We start from the raw sequence: 19336 nt of genomic DNA on the forward strand, positions 1-19336 counted from the left end.
AGAAGAAGTAGCATTGAAGACATTGTGATCTTCATTCTGGTGAAAGAGGAAAATTAACTTTGTGAGACTTGTAGAAAAGCCAAGAGAATCGAGGTTTTGTTTGCATCTGAGACTGCCCTTTGTGTTGAAGTGATGAAGTGGCCTTTACAATCTTGTTTTACTTTAATAGCTAATAAAAGACGTCCAACTTTTTAAATGCATACCGTCTCTTCCAGGTGCAGGGTCAGCGCTGGTGCACTTGGTGTGTCTAAGCTGTGGAAATGGACATTCCTGCACTTGGAAGGATTTGAGAAAAGTCCATAAATGCACGATGTTGGTGCCTGGGGATGCCCCATGATATGTTTACATTAAGTCTATGGTCATTTACAATAAAACACAATGGTCATTTTAATGGAATGGTGGTCAGGCAGCATGAGGAAATGGCCTGTGTCCTACGTGCCCAGAGCCGTATAACAAGGATCTGGAGCCTGCAGGCTGTCCGGGCGGAAGCTGGCTCTCCTGCAGTGATGCCCCAGGCATCCAGGGAGCCCTCTCTGCCCTGCACTCCGTGTGGCTGCCCGTGTCACCCTGGGCTCGTCCGGCTTGGCGAGCAGACGGTGTGAAAGCTGGACTCCTGCTTGTCCTTAGAGACCATTTTCCTCTCTCCCCAGACACTTCCGAACAATGCAACAAATACAATTTTTAGGAGACTGCATTCCCCACAGGCGTCGCCCTGCTGACGTGGGGAATCTGTCCTGCAGGATGTAGACGTCAAGGTTCCGTCAGGTGCTGGTGACAGAATAATGAAGCGGCTTTACTCATTTGCTGGAAAGGAAAGGGTCCGTTCAAGGACTCTGCTGTGTCAGTCTGCTCTGGCCCAGCTCTCTCCCAACAAAAGGCTTTACCGGGAGGAGGGCCCCTGGCCGAGACGGAGTGGGTCACGGGCTGGCTTGCTCCTGGGACAAGAGCAGCTGCAGGCCTCTCCTCGCACAGAGCAACAGCGGGAGGCGTGTGTTGTGGACCCCACAGCAGGAAGTCTCGTGCTGGTCAGTTTATCAGGCGGGAAAGACCCGGGGTGCCACTCCCACCCCTCACCCCACATCATACACCGTGCAGGTGGGAGAACCAGGCACTGGTGCAGTGTCCGGGCCCTTAACCTTAGCTCCTGAATTAATACAATTTCTACTCAAATCAATAGGACCCTAGTAATAATTACACTGGGTTCAGTCCCTGGGTGGGGAAGATCCCCTGGAGGAGAGCATGGCAACCCACTTCAGTATTCTTGCCTGGAGAACCCCATGGACAGACGAGTCTGGTGGGCTACAGTCCACGGGGTCGCAGTCGGACATGACTCGGTGACTAAGCCCAGCACAGCACAGGAGTTACACTGGGTTGTCACTGTTGTTTAGTCGCTAAGGACCACAGGGTAAATCCAGGCAAACTGGTCGCACCTCGTCGAAACAGTACTTTTCTGCATGTTTAGGGAACCGTGAGCCTGGGCATCTGCTTGGTCTCCGGGATACTGGCCAGTGAGGCCTGCAATCAAAGAGTTGGAAGCCAGGATGTCTGCACCTGGATGTCTGCACCCGAAAGCCTCCAGGCAGTCAGTCTAGCCCCACACCACTAACTTGTAGAAAAGATAATCAAGACAGTTTTCATTTTTCTCTGAGTCAGGAGGGAAAACAAACAGAGCTGCTCACGTCTGTTTGCTTGTTTGTTTTCCTCTTATAAACACGCATGCTGAGATCTCTGATGATGATCACGGTTTCCAAGATAAATTAGCACTTCATTCTGTAAGCTGACTGGAGCTATTTATTTTAAAATGAGCTCCTGTTTCCTTTTCACGGGGTTCTTTGTAATTTCTCAGTTGAATGATTATACTTTACTGATCCATTTACGTCCTCACCCTTCTCAAGGGTGAGTGACCCCTCTGAAGGTCAGCTCTGCTGAAATGACATTAGTCAGCTGATTACCACCTTTTTCAGATCATTACTAACTCTATTAAGACTATTCAGAGGGCCCAAACCCAACCAAGTCCAGGGGCAAATGTCCTTGACTCAAATGTCTCCATTTGTCAACTCTCCACTTCTGGTCTTCCAGAGAATTCTCTCCCTCCAGGGTGGGCAGTTTTGCGTTCGGGTGCCCAGACACACACGATGCTTTCCCCTGGCAGGCCCCCTGAGCAGAGAAACTCTGCGTGATTTTATTCTTTTTTGCTTTCAATTTGTAGGTAGGAAGAAAGTTTGCTAACAACAAGGGCTGTGTCTCTGCAGCCTCAGCTCTGTCTGATTTCCTGTGGTCAGGAACGGGAGCTGCCTTTCCTCCGGGACAGTTACCTTCTGAGTCCATCTTGGAGGCTGGAGTTGGGGGGCCGCGTCTGGAGGTGGCCCCGGGGGAGGGGTGAGGCGTCAGCTCCTTGAACTCTGAGCTCCTCTCAAACTAGTAGAGACCACCACAGTTGTCAGCACAGCTCCTCTGATAAAAATCTGGTGTTTGTCTGGAGTGGAGGGTCCCCCAAAGCAGGGGTCCCCAACCTCTGAGGTCTAACACCTGCTGATCTGAGGTGGAGCTGATGTAATGACAATAGAAATATAGTCACAGTAAATGCAACGTGACTGAGTCACCCCCAAACCGGCACCCACCCTGGTGTGTGGGAAGACTGTCTTCTGTGAAAAGGGCCCCTGGCGGCCCCAAAGGACCGGCCACTGGGGTGCGGCTGGCTTCTGCGTGGCCTTGGTTTGGTTTCTCTATCAGTGTGAATATCAACACAGCAGGAAAAACCTGCTCAAGTACTAGTTTAAAAATAGTTCAGCCTCAAGAAGCCCTTAAAAGTCTCAGGGATCTCAGGACCCTTGGATGTAGCCCTGCAGTTTAGGGACTGCTCTATGCAAAGTTAGTGTGTTAAAGAAGTATCACATTTTAATGTGTTGTTATACACTTTTGCAAATCTTTTCTTTTTTGCATCATTATTACTAAATGAAAGTGATTTATACTTGTCTTGTTTCATTCTTTGCTTCTGGAATCAATATTTTACTCCTAATAAAGGTAATTTGGAGGATGTTTTGCTTTCTCTAGGAGAGTTCTCTATTGGCTCAATTTCTTTTGAGGATATTGATTTCAACGTTATCACTCTACTATGGTCAAATTTATAAAACTATAAAGTGAAATTTTTAGTTTATTTGGGTGTTTACATTTTACATGTATAAAATTGCACAAAGTGTTATCTTGGATTTTTAAATTTTCTTCTGATTTATGGTTATTTTTCTCTTGTCATTTCTAATTTAATTTGTTTGTCTTTCTCCTATTTTCTTGATTAAGTTAGCTTGTAATTTTTGCATATTCTTTTGACTTTTCACAAACGTGTTTCCGATTTGGTCTGCTCTTTGTGTTGTAAATAAATTCTTTTTTACTCTTTCCTTGGGCTTCCCTGGTGGCTCAGAGGTTAACGCGTCTGCCTCCAATGCAGGAGACCGGGGTTCGATCCCTGGGTCAGGAAGGTCCCTGGAGAAGGAAACGGTAACCCACTCCAGTATTCTTGCCTGGAGAATCCCGTGGACGGAGAAGCCTGGTAGGCTACAGTCCACGGGGTCGCATAGAGTCGGACACGACTGAGTGATGGAACAGAATGGAACTCTTTACTTATCCATGTCTTGCAGGTCAGGAAGCAACAGTCAGAACTGGCCATGGAACAACAGACTGGTTCCAAATAGGAAAAGGAGTACGTCAAGGCTGTATATTGTCACCGTGCTTATTTAACTTATATGCCGAGTACATCATGAGGAACGCTGGGCTGGAAGAAGCACAAGCTGGAATCAAGATTGCCGGGAGAAATATCAATAACCTCAGATATGCAGATGACACCACCCTTATGGCAGAAAGTGAAGAGGAACTAAAATGCCTCTTGATGAAAGTGAAAGAGGAGAGTGAAAAGGCTGGCTTGAAGCTCAACATTCAGAAAACAAAGATCATGGCATCTGGTCCCATCACTTCATGGGAAATAGATGGAAAAACAGTGGAAACAGTGTCAGACTTTATTTTTTTGGGCTCCAAAATCACTGCAGATGCTGATTGCAGCCATGAAATTAGAAGATGCTTACTCCTTGGAAGGAAAGTTATGACCAACCTTGATAGTATATTAAAAAGCAGAGACATTACTTTGCCAACAAAGGTCTGTCTAGTCAAGGCTATGATTTTCCCCATGGTCATGTATGGATGTGAGAGTTGGACTGTGAAGAAAGCTGATCGCCGAAGAATTGATGCTTTTGAACTGTGGTGCTGGAGAAGACTCTTGAGAGTCCCTTGGTCTGCAAGGAGATCCAACCAGTCCATTCTAAGGGAGATCAATCCTGGGTGTTCATTGGAAGGACTGATGCTAAAGCTGAAACTGCAATACTTTGGCCACCTCATGTGACGAGTTGACTCACTGGAAAAGATTCTGATGCTGGGAAAGGTTGGGGGCGGGAGGAGAAGGGGATGACAGAGAATGAGATGGCTGGATGGCATCACCGACTCTGTGGACATGAGTTTGAGTGAACTCTGGGAGTTGGTGATGGACAGGGAGGCCTGGCGTGCTGTGATTCATGGGGTCACGGAGAGTCGGACACAACTGAGCGACTGAACTGAACTGAACTGAACCATGTCTTGTGCTTTCTTTTTTATTTTAGGGTAGAAAATGTAATTTAAGGGATTGGCTAAATCATATTAGACAAAGAAAAGCGATCAGTGAGCTATCAGAGGTAGCATCTTCAGAAGCAGACACATCCCCAGGGATGGGAGGATAGGGGAAGAAGTCGAGGTTCTAGAAATGGGGACCCAGGCCCCGAAGGAGAGCAGGACTGCAGCAGGTGCTGGTATGTCTAGGGTGCTGTGATGAGCCGGTCCTGGTGATGTGGAAAACCTGGAAGTTGGGAACAGCTGTCATGACGCCAGCCTGCTCTATTCCAACCCCTCCTTCAGTTGTTTCTTTTTGAATCTTTTGGTTTAAGAGGTTCTCTTATATACAAGGCGCATGGAAGTTTTCTCTGTTAGCCAATTTAAAGTATTTCAATAGGTGCATTGAGCACATTTACATTTACTGATGTAGGCAAATTAATCTCAGTTTTGCCATCTGTTTTGTGTTATATTTGGCTTTCCTAATAACTCAGTTGGTAAAGAATCCGCCTGCAACGCAGGAGACCCTGGTTCAGTTCCTGGGTTGGAAAGATCCACTGGAGAAGGGATAGGATACCCACTCCAGTATTCTGGCCTGGAGAATTCCATGGACTGTATCATCCATGGGGTCACAAAGAGCTGGACACGGCTGAGCGACTTTCACTCACTTGTGCTGTATTTGTGCGTCCACCAGGCTATGAGATGGTCACTGGATCATCTCTATTCTCTCTCAGTCCTGTCCTTGTAAGACTGTCATTTGGTTTGCAGAGAGATTTGTATTGCTGTTGCATTGTTCCGTTTCCGTTCCGTTCCGTCGCTCAGTCGTGTCCGACTCTATGCGACCCCGTGGACTGTAGCCTACCAGGCTTCTCCGTCCATGGGATTCTCCAGGCAAGAATACTGGAGTGGGTTACCGTTTCCTTCTCCAGGGGATCTTCCCGACCCAGGGATTGAACCCGGGTCTCCCGCATTGGAGGCAGACGCTTTACCTCTGAGCCACCAGGGAAGCTTTATCCAAACACTTCTTGTTAACACTCTCTGATCTTCTCTACTTCAAATGCTGATTCTCTGTAGTAAGTAATCTCCCATCTTCATTTCCAGCATTTAACTCAAAGTAACCTCCTTTTCTCACATGCCAGTAAAGCAATTCTCAAAATTCTGCAAGACAGGCTTCAACAATATGTGAACTGTGAACTTCCAGATGTTCAAGCTGTATTTAGAAAAGGCAGAGGAACCAGAGATCAAACTGTCAACATCCACTGGATCATCAAAAAAGCAAGAGAGTTCCAGAAGACATCTATTTCTGCTTCATTGACTATGCCAAAGCCTTTGACTGTGTGGATCACAATAAGCTGTGGAAAATTCTGAAAGAAATGGGAATACCAGACCACCTGACCTGCCTCTTGAGAAACCTGTATGCAGGTCAGGAAGCAACAGTTAGAACTGGACATGGAACAACAGACTGTTCCAAATAGGAAAAGGAGTACGTCAAGGTTGTTTATTGTCACCCTGCTTACTTAACTTATATGCAGAGTACATCATGAGAAATGCTGGGCTGGAAGAAGCACAAGCTGGAATCAAGATTGCTGGGAGAAATATCAATAACCTCAGAAATGCAGATGACACCACCTTTATGGCAGAAAATGAAGAAGACCTAAAGAGCCTCTTGATGAAAGTGAAAGAGGAGAGTGAAAAAGCTGGCTTAAAACTCGACATTCACTGAGGAACAAGATGGTGGAGGAATAGGATAGTGAGACCACTCTCTCCCCCACAAATTCATCAAAAGAACATTTGAGCATGGAGTAAAGTCCACAAAACAACTTCTGAATGCTGGCAGAGGACATCAGGCACCCAGAAAAGCAGCCCATTGTCTTCAAAAGGAGGTAGGAGAAAAAATAAAAGATAAAAAGAGAGACAAAAGAAGTAAGGACGGAGCTCCATCCGGGGAAGGGAGCCTTTAAAAAGAGAGGTTTCCAAACACCAGGAAACACTCTTACTGGTGAATATGTGGCGAGGCTTGGAAGCTCAGAGGGCCACATAACCCTCTTTTTTTTTAAGATTTTTTTAAAACCCACAGATTACCTGCCAAACGGTAACTCCCAGCGGAGAAGCAGCGCAGACGCCTGCATACGCCATTAGCAAGCGGGCACTGGGCAGGGAGGAGCCGGCTGAACTGCTTAGAGAGAGGACTGGGCTTGAATGCCGCGAGAACAATTTGAGAGAACTGGGGAGAGCAAAGCAGACTGGGATAGCTTCCCCACGAAAAGACGGAAAGCTCTAACCTAAGACTCCGCCAGCCCCGCTCACAGAACAAAGGGCTGAGCACAGCGAGCCGGCTGCGGTCAGCCCATCCCCCATCCCCCGCCAAGACAGGCAGGGAGGGCAAGCCAGAGCCTGAGGGGGCAATCGCAGCCCCAGAAAGGCATCCAATACAAACTGCAGGCAGGCTTCGTTGCTAATCAAGACTTCTTGGGCTCGGGTGGTCGATATCCACCTGAGAAGGTGGGCCGGTTGTACACCCAGAAAACCGAGTGGCAGGGACTGGGGAGGCGATAAGTCGCAGCGAACACGCTCACCAAACACCTGGTCACCTGAGCTGCTCAGACCGGGGAAGGCACCAAATGCAGACCCAGCCAAGTGGAGTACCCGAGAACCTGAACTGGAGCCGCTCAGACCTGGGAAGTGCATACAACCCAGCGCCAGCCTCGGACAGCTCCTGGCAGAGCAACCTAGAGCCTGTGCAGTGTAGACTGGGACAGCACACACGCTGTGAGCGGGGACAAACCCAGTGTGGCCGAGACGCTGCGAGCACTCCCCACAGACGCCAAAGATATTTGTCTGCAGCGTTCCTCCCTTCCCAGAACAGGACTGAACAACTGAGCCTTAAAAAGTGTCCACCAGCCCCCTAGTATCAGGGCAGAAATTAGACACTGAAGAGACCAGCAAACAGAAGCTAAAACAGAGGGAACCACCTTGGAAATGACAGATAGAGTAGTCTAGAGGCTACTCCAAGAATAAGACAAAAACCAGAGGCAAGAGGCTTAAGCCCGAATCCTGAGAACACCAGAGAACTCCTGACTCCAGGGAACATTAATCGATAGGAGCTCATCAAACGCCTCCATACCTACACTAAAACCAAGCACCACCCAAGGGTCAACAAGTTCCAGAGCAAGACATACCACGCAAATTCTCCAGCAACACAGGAAAATAGCCCTGAGCTTCAATATACAGGCTGCCCAAAGTCACTCCAAACCCACTGACATCTCATAACTCATTACTGGACACTTCATTGCACTCCAGAGAGAAGAAATCCAGCTCCACCCACCAGAACACCAACAAGCTTCCCTAACCAGGGAACCTTGACAAGTCACCTGTCCAACCCCACACACAACGAGGAAACTACATAATAAAGAGAACTCCACAAACTGCCAGAAGAGGGAAAGGCCACCACAAGCAAAGCAATATAAGCAAGATGAAGAGGCAGAGAAATACCCAGCAAGTAAAGGAACAAGATAAATGCCCACCAACACAAACAAAAGAGGAAGATATAGGGAATCTACCTGATAAAGAATTTAGAATTTTGGTGGTGAAAATGATTCAAAATCTTGAGAGCAAAATGGAGTTACAGATAAATAACCTGGAGAAAAGGATTGAGAAGATGGAAGAAAGGTTTAATAAGGACTTAGAGGAAATAAAAAAGAGTCAATATACAATGAATAATGCAATAGATGAGATCAGAAACACTCTGGAGGGAACAAACAGTAGAATAACAGAGGCAGAAGACAGGATAAGTGAGCTAGAAGATAGAATTGTAGAAATAAATGAAACAGAGAGGAAAAAAGAAAAATGAATTAAAAGAAATGAAGACAATATTAGAGACCTCTGGGACAATGTTAAACGCTCCAACATTTGAATCATAGGAGTCCCAGAAGAAGAAGACAAAAAGAAAGACCATGAGAGAATACTTGAGGAGATAATAGTTGAAAACGTCCCTAAAATGGGGAAAGAAATAATCACCCAAGTCCAAGAAACCCAGAGAGTCCCCAACAGGATAAACCCAAGGCAAAATACTCCAAGACACATATTAATCAAATTAACAAAGATCAAACACAAAGAACAAATATTAAAAGCAGCAAGGGAAAAGCAGCAAATAACACACAAGGGGATTCTCATAAGGATAACAGCTGATCTTTCAACAGAAACTCTTCAGGCCAGGAGGGAATGGCAAGACATACTTAAAGTGATGAAAGAAAATAACCTACAGCCCAGATTACTATACCCAGCAAGGATCTCATTCAAATATGAAGGAGAAATCAAAAGCTTTACAGACAAGCAAAAGCTGAGAGAATTCAGCATCACCAAACCAGCTCTCCAACAAATGCTAAAGGATCTTCTCTAGACAGGAAACACAGAAAGGGTGTATAAACTCGAACCCAAAGCAATAAAGAAAATGGCTACGGGATGGTACTTATCAATAATTACCTTAAACGTAAATGGGTTGAATGTCCCAACCAAAAGACAAAGGCTGTCTGAATGGATACAAAAACAAGAACCCCATATATGTTGTCTACAAGAGACCCACCTCAAAACGAGGGACACATACAGACTGAAAGTGAAGGGCTGGAAAAAGATATTCCACGCAAATAGAGACCAAAAGAAAGCAGGAGTAGCAATACTCATATCAGATAAAATAGACTTTAAAACAAAGGCTGTGAAAAGAGACAAAGAAGGAAACTACATAATGATCAAAGGATCAATCCAAGAAGAAGATATAACAATTATAAATATTTATGCACCCAACATAGGAGCACCGCAATATGTAAGACAATTACTAACAAGTATGAAAGGGGAAATCAACAACAATGCAATAATAGTAGGAGATTTTAATACCCCACTCACACCTATGGATAGATCAACTAAACAGAAAAGTAACAAGGAAACACAAACTTTAAATGATACAATAGACCAGTTAGACCTAATAGATCTCTATAGGACATTTCACCCCAAAACAATGAATTTCACCTTTTTCTCGAGCACACATGGAACCTTTTCCAGGATAGATCACATCCTGGGCCATAAATCTAGCCTTGGTAAATTCAAAAAAATTGAAATCATTCCAAGCATCTTTTCTGACCACAACGCAGTAAGATTAGATCTCAATTACAGGAGAATAACTATTAAAAATGCCAAGATATGGAGGCTGAACAACACGCTGCTGAACAACGAACAAATCATAGAAGAAATCAAAAGAGACATCAAAATATGCACAGAAATGAATGAAAATGAAAACACAACAACCCAAAACCTCTGGGACACTGTAAAAGCAGTGCTAAGGGGGAAGTTCATAGCAATACAGGCACACCTCAAGAAACAAGAAAAAAGTCAACTAAATAACCTAAATCTACATCTAAAGAAACTAGAAAAGGAAGAAATGAAGAACCCCAGGGTTAGTAGAAGGAAAGAAATCGTAAAAATTAGGGCAGAGATAAATGCAAAAGAAACAAAAGAGACCATAGCAAAAATCAACAAAGCCAAAAGCTGGTTCTTTGAGAAGGTAAATAAAATTGACAAACCACTAGCCAGACTCATCAAGAAACAAAGGGAGAAGAACCAAATCAATAAAATTTGAAATGAAAATGGAGAGATCACAACCGACAACACAGAAATACAAAGGATTATTAGAGAATACTATCAGCAATTATATGGCAATAAAATGAATAACCTGGAAGAAATGGACAAATTCCTAGAAAAGTACAACTTTCCAAAACTGAATCAGGAAGAAATAGAAAATCTGAGCAGATCCATCACAAGCACGGAACTAGAGGCTGTAATCAGGAATCTTCCAGCAAACAAAAGCCCAGGTCCAGATGGCTTCACAGCTGAATTCTACCAAAAATTTAGAGAAGAGCTAACACCTATTCTACTCAAACTCGTCCAGAAAATTGCTGAGGAAGGAAAACTTCCAAACTCATTCTATGAGGCCACCATCACCCTAATCCCAAAACCTGGTAAAGACCCCACAAAAAAAGAAAACTACAGGCCAATATCACTGATGAACATAGATGCAAAAATCCTTAACAAATTCTAGCAATCATAATCCAACAACACATTAAGAAGATCATACATCATGACCAAGTGGGCTTTATCCCAGGAATGCAAGAGTTTTTCAATATCCACAAATCAATCAACGTAATACACCACATTAACAAACTGAAAAATAAAAATCATATGATTATATCAATAGATGCAGAGAAAGCCTTCGACAAAATTCAACATCCATTTATGATAAAAACCCTCCAGAAAGTGGGAATAGAAGGGACATACCTCATGCTGATTGCAGCCATGAAATTAAAAGACGCTTGCTCCTTGGAAGGAAAGTTATGACCAACCTTGATAATATATTAAAAAGCAGAGACATTACTTTGCCAACAAAGGTCCGTCTAGTCAAGGCTATGGTTTTTCCTATGGTCATGTATGGATGTGAGAGTTGGACTATGAAGAAAGCTGATCGCCGAAGAATTGATGCTTTTGAACTGTGGTGTTGGAGAAGACTCTTGAGAGTCCCTTGTACCGCAAGGAGATCCAACCAGTCCATTCTAAGGGAGATCTATCCTGGGTGTTCATTGGAAGGACTGATGCTCAAGCTGAAACTGCAATACTTTGGCCACCTCATGTGACAAGTTGACTCACTGGAAAAGACTCTGATGCTGGGAAAGGTTGGGGGCGGGAGGAGAAAGGGACGACCGAGAATGAAATGGCCGGATGGCATCACCAACTCTGTGGACATGGGTTTGAGTGAACTCTGGGAGTTGGTGATGGACAGGGAGGCCTGGCGTGCTGTGATTCATGGGGTCACGGAGAGTCGAACACGACTGAGCGACTGAACTGAACTGAACTGAACTGAACATCAACATAATAAAAGCTGTATATGACAAACCCACAGCAAACATTATCCTCAATGGTAAAAAACTGAAAGCATTTCCCCTAAAGTCAGGAACAAGACAAGGGTGCCCACTCTCACCACTACTATTCAACATAGTTCTGGAAGTTTTGGCTACAGCAATCAGAGCAGAAAAAATATAAAAGGAATACAAATTGGAAAAGAAGAAGTAAAACTTTCACTGTTCGCTGATGACATGATCCTCTACACAGAAAACCCTAAAGACTCTACCAGAACACTGCTAGAGCTAATCAATGAATACAGTAAAGTTGCAGGATATAAAATCAACACACAGAAATCCCTTGCATTCCTATACACTAACAATGAGAAAATAGAAAGAGAAATTAAGGAAACTATTGCATTCACTGTTGCAACGGAAAGAATTAAATATTTAGGAATATATCTACCTACGGAAACAAAAGACTTGTACATAGAAAACTATAAAACACTAGTGAAAGTAATCAAAGAGGACACTAATAGATGGAGAAATATACCGTGTTCATGGATTGGAAGAATAAATATTGTAAAAATGAGTGTACTACCCAAAGGAATTTATACATTCAGTGCAATCCCTATCAAGCTACCAACGATATTTTTCACAGAACTAGAACAAATAATCTCGCAATTTGTATGGAAATACAAAAAACCTCAAATAGCCAAAGCAATCTTGAGGAAGAAGAATGGAACTGGGGGAATTAACCTGCCAGACTTCAGGCTCTACTACAAAGCCACAGTCATCAAGACAGTATGGTACTGGCATAAAGACAGAAATATAGATCAATGGAACAAAATATAAAACCTAGAGATAAATCCACGCACCTATGGACACCTTATCTTTGACAAAGGAGGCAAGAATATAAAATGGAGAAAAGACAGTCTCTTTAACAGGTGGTGCTGGGAAAACTGGTCAGTCACTTGTAAAAGAATGAAACTAGAACACTTCCTAACACCATACACCAAAATAAACTCAAAATGGATTAGAGAGCTAAATGTAAGACCAGATTCTATAAAACTCTTAGAGGAGAACACAGGCAAAACACTCTCCGACATAAATCACAGTAGGATCCTCCAAGACCCACCTCCCAGAATATTGGAAATAAAAGCAAAAATAAACAAATGGGACCTAATTAAAATTAAAAGGTTCTGCACAGCAAAGGAAACTATAAGCAAGGTGAAAAGACAGCCTTCAGAATGGGAGAAAATAATAGCAAATGAAGCAACTGATAAAGGATTAATCTCCAAAATATACAAGCAGCTCCTGCAGCTCAATTCCAGAAAAATAAATGACCCAATCAAAAAATGGGCCAAAGAACTAAACAGACATTTCTCCAAAGAAGACATACAGATGGCTAACAAACACATGAAAAAATGCTTAACATCCCTCATAATCAGAGAAATGCAAATCAAAACCACAATGAGATACCATTTCACACCAGTCAGAATGGCTGCTATCCAAAAGTCTACATGCAATAAATGCTGGAGAGGGTGTGGAGAGAAAGGAACCCTCTTACACTGTTGGTGGGAATGCAAACTAGTACAGCCACTATGGAGAACAGTGTGGAGATTCCTCAAAAAACGAAATAGAACTGCCATATGATCCAGCAATTTCACTCCTGGGCATACACACCGAGGAAACCAGAATTGAAAGAGACACGTGTACCCCAATGTTCATTGCAGCACTGTTTATAATAGCCAGGACATGGAAGCAACCTAGATGTCCATCTGCAGACGAATGGATAAGAAAGCTTTGGTACATATACACAATGGAGTATTACTCAGCCATTAAAAAGAATGCATTTGAATCAGTTCTAATGAGGTGGATGAAACTGGAGCCTATTATACAGAGTGAAGTAAGCCAGAAAGAAAAACACCAATACAGTATACTAATGCATATATATGGAATTTAGAAAGATGCAAATGATAACCCTGTATACGAGACAGCAAAAGACACACAGATATATAGAACAGTCTTTGGGACTCTGTGGGAGAGCGTGAGGGTGGGATGATTTGGGAGAATGACATTGAAACATGTATGTTATCATATGTGAAACGAATCGCCAGTTCAGGGTCGATGCATGTTACAGGATGCTCGGGGCTGGTGTGCAGGGATGACCCAGAGGGAGGATAAAGGGAGGAGGGAGGTGGGAGGGGGGTTCAGGAGGGGGAACTCATGTACACCCGAGGTGGATTCATGTCAATGTATGGCAAAACCAACCAATATAATATTGTAAAATAATTAGCCTCCAATAAAAAATTAAAAAAAAAGAAAAAGCTCGACATTCAGATAACTAAGATCATGGCATCTTGTCCCATCACTTCATGGCAGATAGATGGGGAAACAGTGGAAACAGTGGCAGACTTTAACTTGGGAGGTTCCAAAATCACTGCAGATGGTGACCAGCCATGAAATTAAAAGATGCTTACTCCTTGGAAGGAAAGTTATGACCAACCTAGACAGCATCTTGAAAAGCAAAACATTACTTTTCCAACAAAGGTTCGTCTAGTCAAGGCTATGGTTTTTCCAGCAGTCACGTATGGATGTGAGAGTTGGACTGTGAAGAAAGCTGATCACTGAAGAATTGATGCTTTTGAACTGTGGTGCTGGAGAAGACTCTTGAGAGTCCCTTGGACTGCAAGGAAATCCAACCAGTCCATTCTAAAGGAGATCAATCCTGGGTGTTCATTGGTAGGACTGATGCTAAAGCTGAAACTCCAATACTTTGGCCACCTCATGCGAAGAACTGACTCATTTGAAAAGACCCTGATGCTGGCAAAGATTGAAGGCGGAAGAAGAAGGGGCCGACAGAGGATGAGATGGTCGGGTGGCATCACTGACCCAATGCACATGGGTTTGGATAAACTCTGGGAGTTGGTGATGGACAGTGAGGCCTGGCATGCTGAAGTCCATGGGGTCGCGAAGAGTCGGACACAACTGAGTGACTGAACTGAACCGAACCTCCTCTTACTGAGTTCAGAGTCTCTCTGGCGATTGTCAAGTCTTTCTAACCTTTTGTGCTCTCTTTCAACCCCCTCTATTTCTGAATACCCTTACTCTGTTGCCTTTATCTCAGAAATGCATGTCCGGCGGCCCGTAGCGTCTGCACCCGTGTGACTGCGGCTGTTGAAGGCCGTCTCTGGCTTCTGTTGAAAAACTAACCCCCAGTCTCGGTTTCTGCTCTGATAAAATGGAAAAGGTCTAATCTTTCAAGGCCAGTTTTAAGATTGTCTGCTTGACTTTTCGTCTCTGCTTTCTGGAGTTTTATTTCGATGTGCCCTCTTTATTGCTTATTCTTTTATGCTTATTCTGACTGGGGTTTATGGGATTCTCAAATCTGCGGTCTGATGTCTTTCATCAGTTTTGAGGCATTTTTGTCTTCTAAACGCTCGCTCCTCTCCACCCCTCCTTCCTGGGCTCCCAGAGCCCGGGTCACAGGTACGTCTGGCCTTGCACTTGCTCCATGACTGCTGTGGCTTTTTATTCTTATGGGTCTCTCCTGGGTTCTCTCTGTGCTTTGCTGACAATGTTACCTCTGGGACATCTGTTTCACTGTCTCTTCTAGCTGTTTGTTGAGTTATTGATTTCAGGTATTGAATTTTTAATCCTAGAATTTCCAATAGTCTTTTCAAGCTTCCAATCCACTTCTAAATTTTTTGTTTTATAATTTCTAGCACAAACTAATCACAAATATTTAAAGCTGTACCAATTCCTACTGTGATACCTGGGCATCCTTCGGGAGGTAGCAGGCGGTCACCCAGCATCCCTGCACCCTCGCCATGTGGGGTCCTGAGCAACTGTTTGGCGTGAAGCAGCCCCTTCATGATCACCTGTTGGGTTTATGAATGCTTGCTATGCATCTGTCTCTGGATGATCTAGGCCAGTTACTGGGGTCAACAACCAGTAGGGCCCTTCCCATCCCCGAGGAGCTCGAAGGAGTGACCCTGAAGGCGTGTGTCAGGGCGACGTGGCAGCTCTAGTCTTGTGGAAGTGGCTCACGGAGGACCCTGGCTCCCCAGATTCTGGGAGGATTGTGGAACTCTGTGCTCAGCGTGGGTAAAGGCATCAAGTAACCCGTGTACTTTACCCTGAGGGGACCCAGCTCCGTGATCTCACCCTGAGGGGACCCAGCCCCGTGACCTCACCCTGAGGGGACCCACCTGCATGACCTCACCCTGAGGGGACCCACCTGCGTGACCTCACCCTGAGGGGACCCACCTGCGTGACCTCACTGTGAAGGGATCCAGCTCTGTGACCTCACCCTGAGGGGACCCACCTGCGTGACCTCACTGTGAAGGGACCCAGCTCCGTGATCTCACCCTGAGGGGACCCAGCCCCGTGACTTCACCCTGAGGGGAATCACCTGCGTGACCTCACTGTGAGGGGACCCAGCTCTGTGACCTCACACTGAGGGGACCCAGCCCTGTGACCTCACCCTGAGGGGACCCACCTGCATGACCTCACTGTGAAGGGACCCAGCTCCGTGATCTCACTCTGAGGGGACCCACCTGAGTGACCTCACTCTGAGGGGACCCACCTGCGTGACCTCACCCTGAGGGGACCCACCTGCGTGACCTCACCCTGAGGGGACCCAGCCCCGTGACCACACCATGAGGGGACCCAGCCCCGTGACCTCACCCTGAGGGGACCCACCTGCGTGACCTCACCCTGAGGGGATCCACCTGCATGACCTCACCCTGAGGGGACCCAGCCCCGTGACCACACCATGAGGGGACCCAGCCCCGTGACCTCACCCTGAGGGGACCCACCTGCGTGACCTCACCGTGAGGGGACCCACCTGCGTGACCTCACCCTGAGGGGACCCAGCTCTGTGACCTCACCCTGAGGGGACCCAGCTCTGTGACCTCACCCTGAGGGGACCCACCTGCGTGACCTCACCCTGAGGGGACCCACCTGTGTGACCTCACCCTGAGGGGACCCACCTGCGTGACCTCACCCTGAGGGGACCCACCTGTGTGACCTCACCCTGAGGGGACCCACCTGCGTGACCTCACCGTGAGGGGACCCAGCTCCATGACCTCACCCTGAGGGGACCCACCTGCGTGACCTCACCGTGAGGGGACCCAGCTCCATGACCTCACCCTGAGGGGACCCACCTGCGTGACCTCTCCCTGAGGGGACCCAGCTCCGTGACCACACCATGAAGGGACCCAGCCCCGTGACCTCACCCTGAGGGGACCCACCTGCGTGACCTCACCCTGAGGGGACCCAGCTCTGTGACCTCACCCTGAGGGGACCCAGCTCTGTGACCTCACCCTGAGGGGGCCCACCTGCGTGACCTCACCCTGAGGGGACCCACCTGTGTGACCTCACCCTGAGGGGACCCACCTGCGTGACCTCACTGTGAGGGGAACCAGCTCTGTGACCACACCGTGAGGGGACCCACCTGCGTGACCTCACCCTGAGGGGACCCAGCTCTGTGACCTCACCCTGAGGGGGCCGACCTGCGTGACCTCACCCTGAGGGGACCCACCTGTGTGACCTCACCCTGAGGGGACCCACCTGCGTGACCTCACTGTGAGAGGAACCAGCTCCGTGACCACACCGTGAGGGGACCCACCTGCGTGACCTCACCCTGAGGGGACCCAGCTCCGTGACCTCACCCTGAGGGGACCCAGCTCTGTGACCTCACCATGAGGAGACCCAGCTCCGTGACCTCACCCTGAGGGGACCCACCTGTGTGACCTCACCCTGAGGGGACCCACCTGCGTGACCTCACCCTGAGGGGACCCAGCTCTGTGACCTCACACTGAGGGGACCCAGCCCTGTGACCTCACCCTGAGGGGACCCACCTGCATGACCACACCGTGAGGGGACCCAGCTCCGTGACCTCTCCCTGAGGGGACCCAGCTCTGTGACCTCACCATGAGGAGACCCAGCTTTATGACCTCACCATTAGGGGACCCAGCCCCGTGACCTCACCCTGAGGGGACCCACCTGCGTGACCTCACCCTGAGGGGACCCAGCTCCATGACCTCACCCTGAGGGGACCCACCTGTGTGACCTCACCATGAGGAGACCCAGCTCTGTGACCTCACCCTGAGGGGACCCACCTGCGTGACCTCACCGTGAGGGGACCCAGATCCATGACCTCACCCTGAGGGGACCCACCTGCGTGACCTCACCCTGAGGGGACCCAGCTCCGTGACCTCACCCTGAGGGGACCCAGCTCCGTGACCTCACCCTGAGGGGACCCAACCCCGTGACCTCACCCTGAGGGGACCCACCTGCGTGACCTCACCGTGAGGGGACCCAGCTCTGTGACCTCACTGTGAGGGGACCCACCTCCCTGACCTCACCGTGAGGGGACCCACCTGCGTGAGTCCCTGTGCCCCCAGGCTGTGCACTGCCCTGGACGGACACCTGCTGAGGAGTGACGAGCATGGTGTGTGAAAGACAGGCTGGCCTCTCCTGCTCAGGACAGCGGTGATAGGGCCCAGCATCTCCCTGGAGAAATCAGGGGCCAGAAATCCACTGACTCGCAGCAGAGCAGCGGCAACACTGTCAAGCTGCCTTCAGAACATTCTGTTGTCGGCTCCTCCTGCTAATGCGTGAAGGGGGTGCTGCCACTACATATCAGGGGGTCATTTATGAAGTCCAGTGACCCCCAGAGGTCCACACCCCTGGTCACACTGCCTCCTGGACTCCTCCTGGCCGAGTCAGGGACCAGCCTCCTTCCTGGTCACCTGTGAGGAGCTATGGACGCATGCACCCTTGAGGCTGCCCACTTGCCTCAGACCCCAGCCTTCCTGTGTCTGAAGAACACAATTTTGCATTTGTACAACCTTTTAGAGAAGGTCCTTTTTAGAAGACTCATTTCCCCTTATTTAGATGTGTCTGCAGCTAGTTCCATAATTAAACTTTGAAAGCCCCCTCATTTCCATGGACTTAAATGTCTTAAGAGGATGCAGCTGTGTCGTTCTTGGCATCTTTCAAAGAAAATACACAGATTAGGAAGTGCAGAAAGAAGGGCTCTTTGCTCTCAGCAGCTCCTCCGAGACCCCGCCTCCTGCTTTCCCCCAGCTTGAGTCCGTGACGTGCCTGCCTTCCTAGCACTGGGGATCCATCTGTCCTGTCAGAGTCCATGAAACTGTCCAGGGCCCCAGGGATGAGGAAGATGCAAACTCCTTGCTTTGACTTGCTAGTAGCTTGGCTTTGGCAGTTCTCATTTATTCTTTGTGAAGGGATACAGCCCTGGGTGTGGGGAGGTCACTTCCATTAGCACAACCCTTACCTTAATGAGAGATGGTTCTCCGTGCCCGATGGTTCTCTGTGCCCAGTGGTTCATGGAGCCACTGGAGCTGGGAATAAAACAGAGTTGCAATAAATAAAACACAGCCTTCATTTCTCTGTATCCCTCTGAGAGAGCAAACATTCTTACCTACCTAACCCATAGAGTTTATATTTACTATTTCTCCCAGTGAACCAGAAGGTTTACGTTTAAATAGAGCAGCAAATGCAGACATTCAGGTCCTCTTGAAGGTGCCGTGTGGACACATGGGTCACGTAGAGACATCCTGTCTGAGATAGGGCTAGTGGATCTGCTCAAGGTCACCTGGGCCACCGCGTTTGGGAGACACATCCAAACGGCTCCAATTTTATTTGTCTTGATTCCTGCCTTTTTCACTTGGGGCTTCTCCATTATTTCAAAGACAAAAACAATATTCAAGCTCTTATAAAAGAGTGAAGGAAACCCATCCTTAACAGGTAGAGGGGATGGCAGGGCCCTAGCCTCAGAGGTTGCCTGCTGT

This window comes from Moschus berezovskii, chromosome 7 (genome assembly GCF_049115385.1).
Source record: "Moschus berezovskii isolate FMDL1 chromosome 7, NW_MosBer_1.0, whole genome shotgun sequence".
NCBI lineage: Eukaryota > Metazoa > Chordata > Mammalia > Artiodactyla > Moschidae > Moschus > Moschus berezovskii.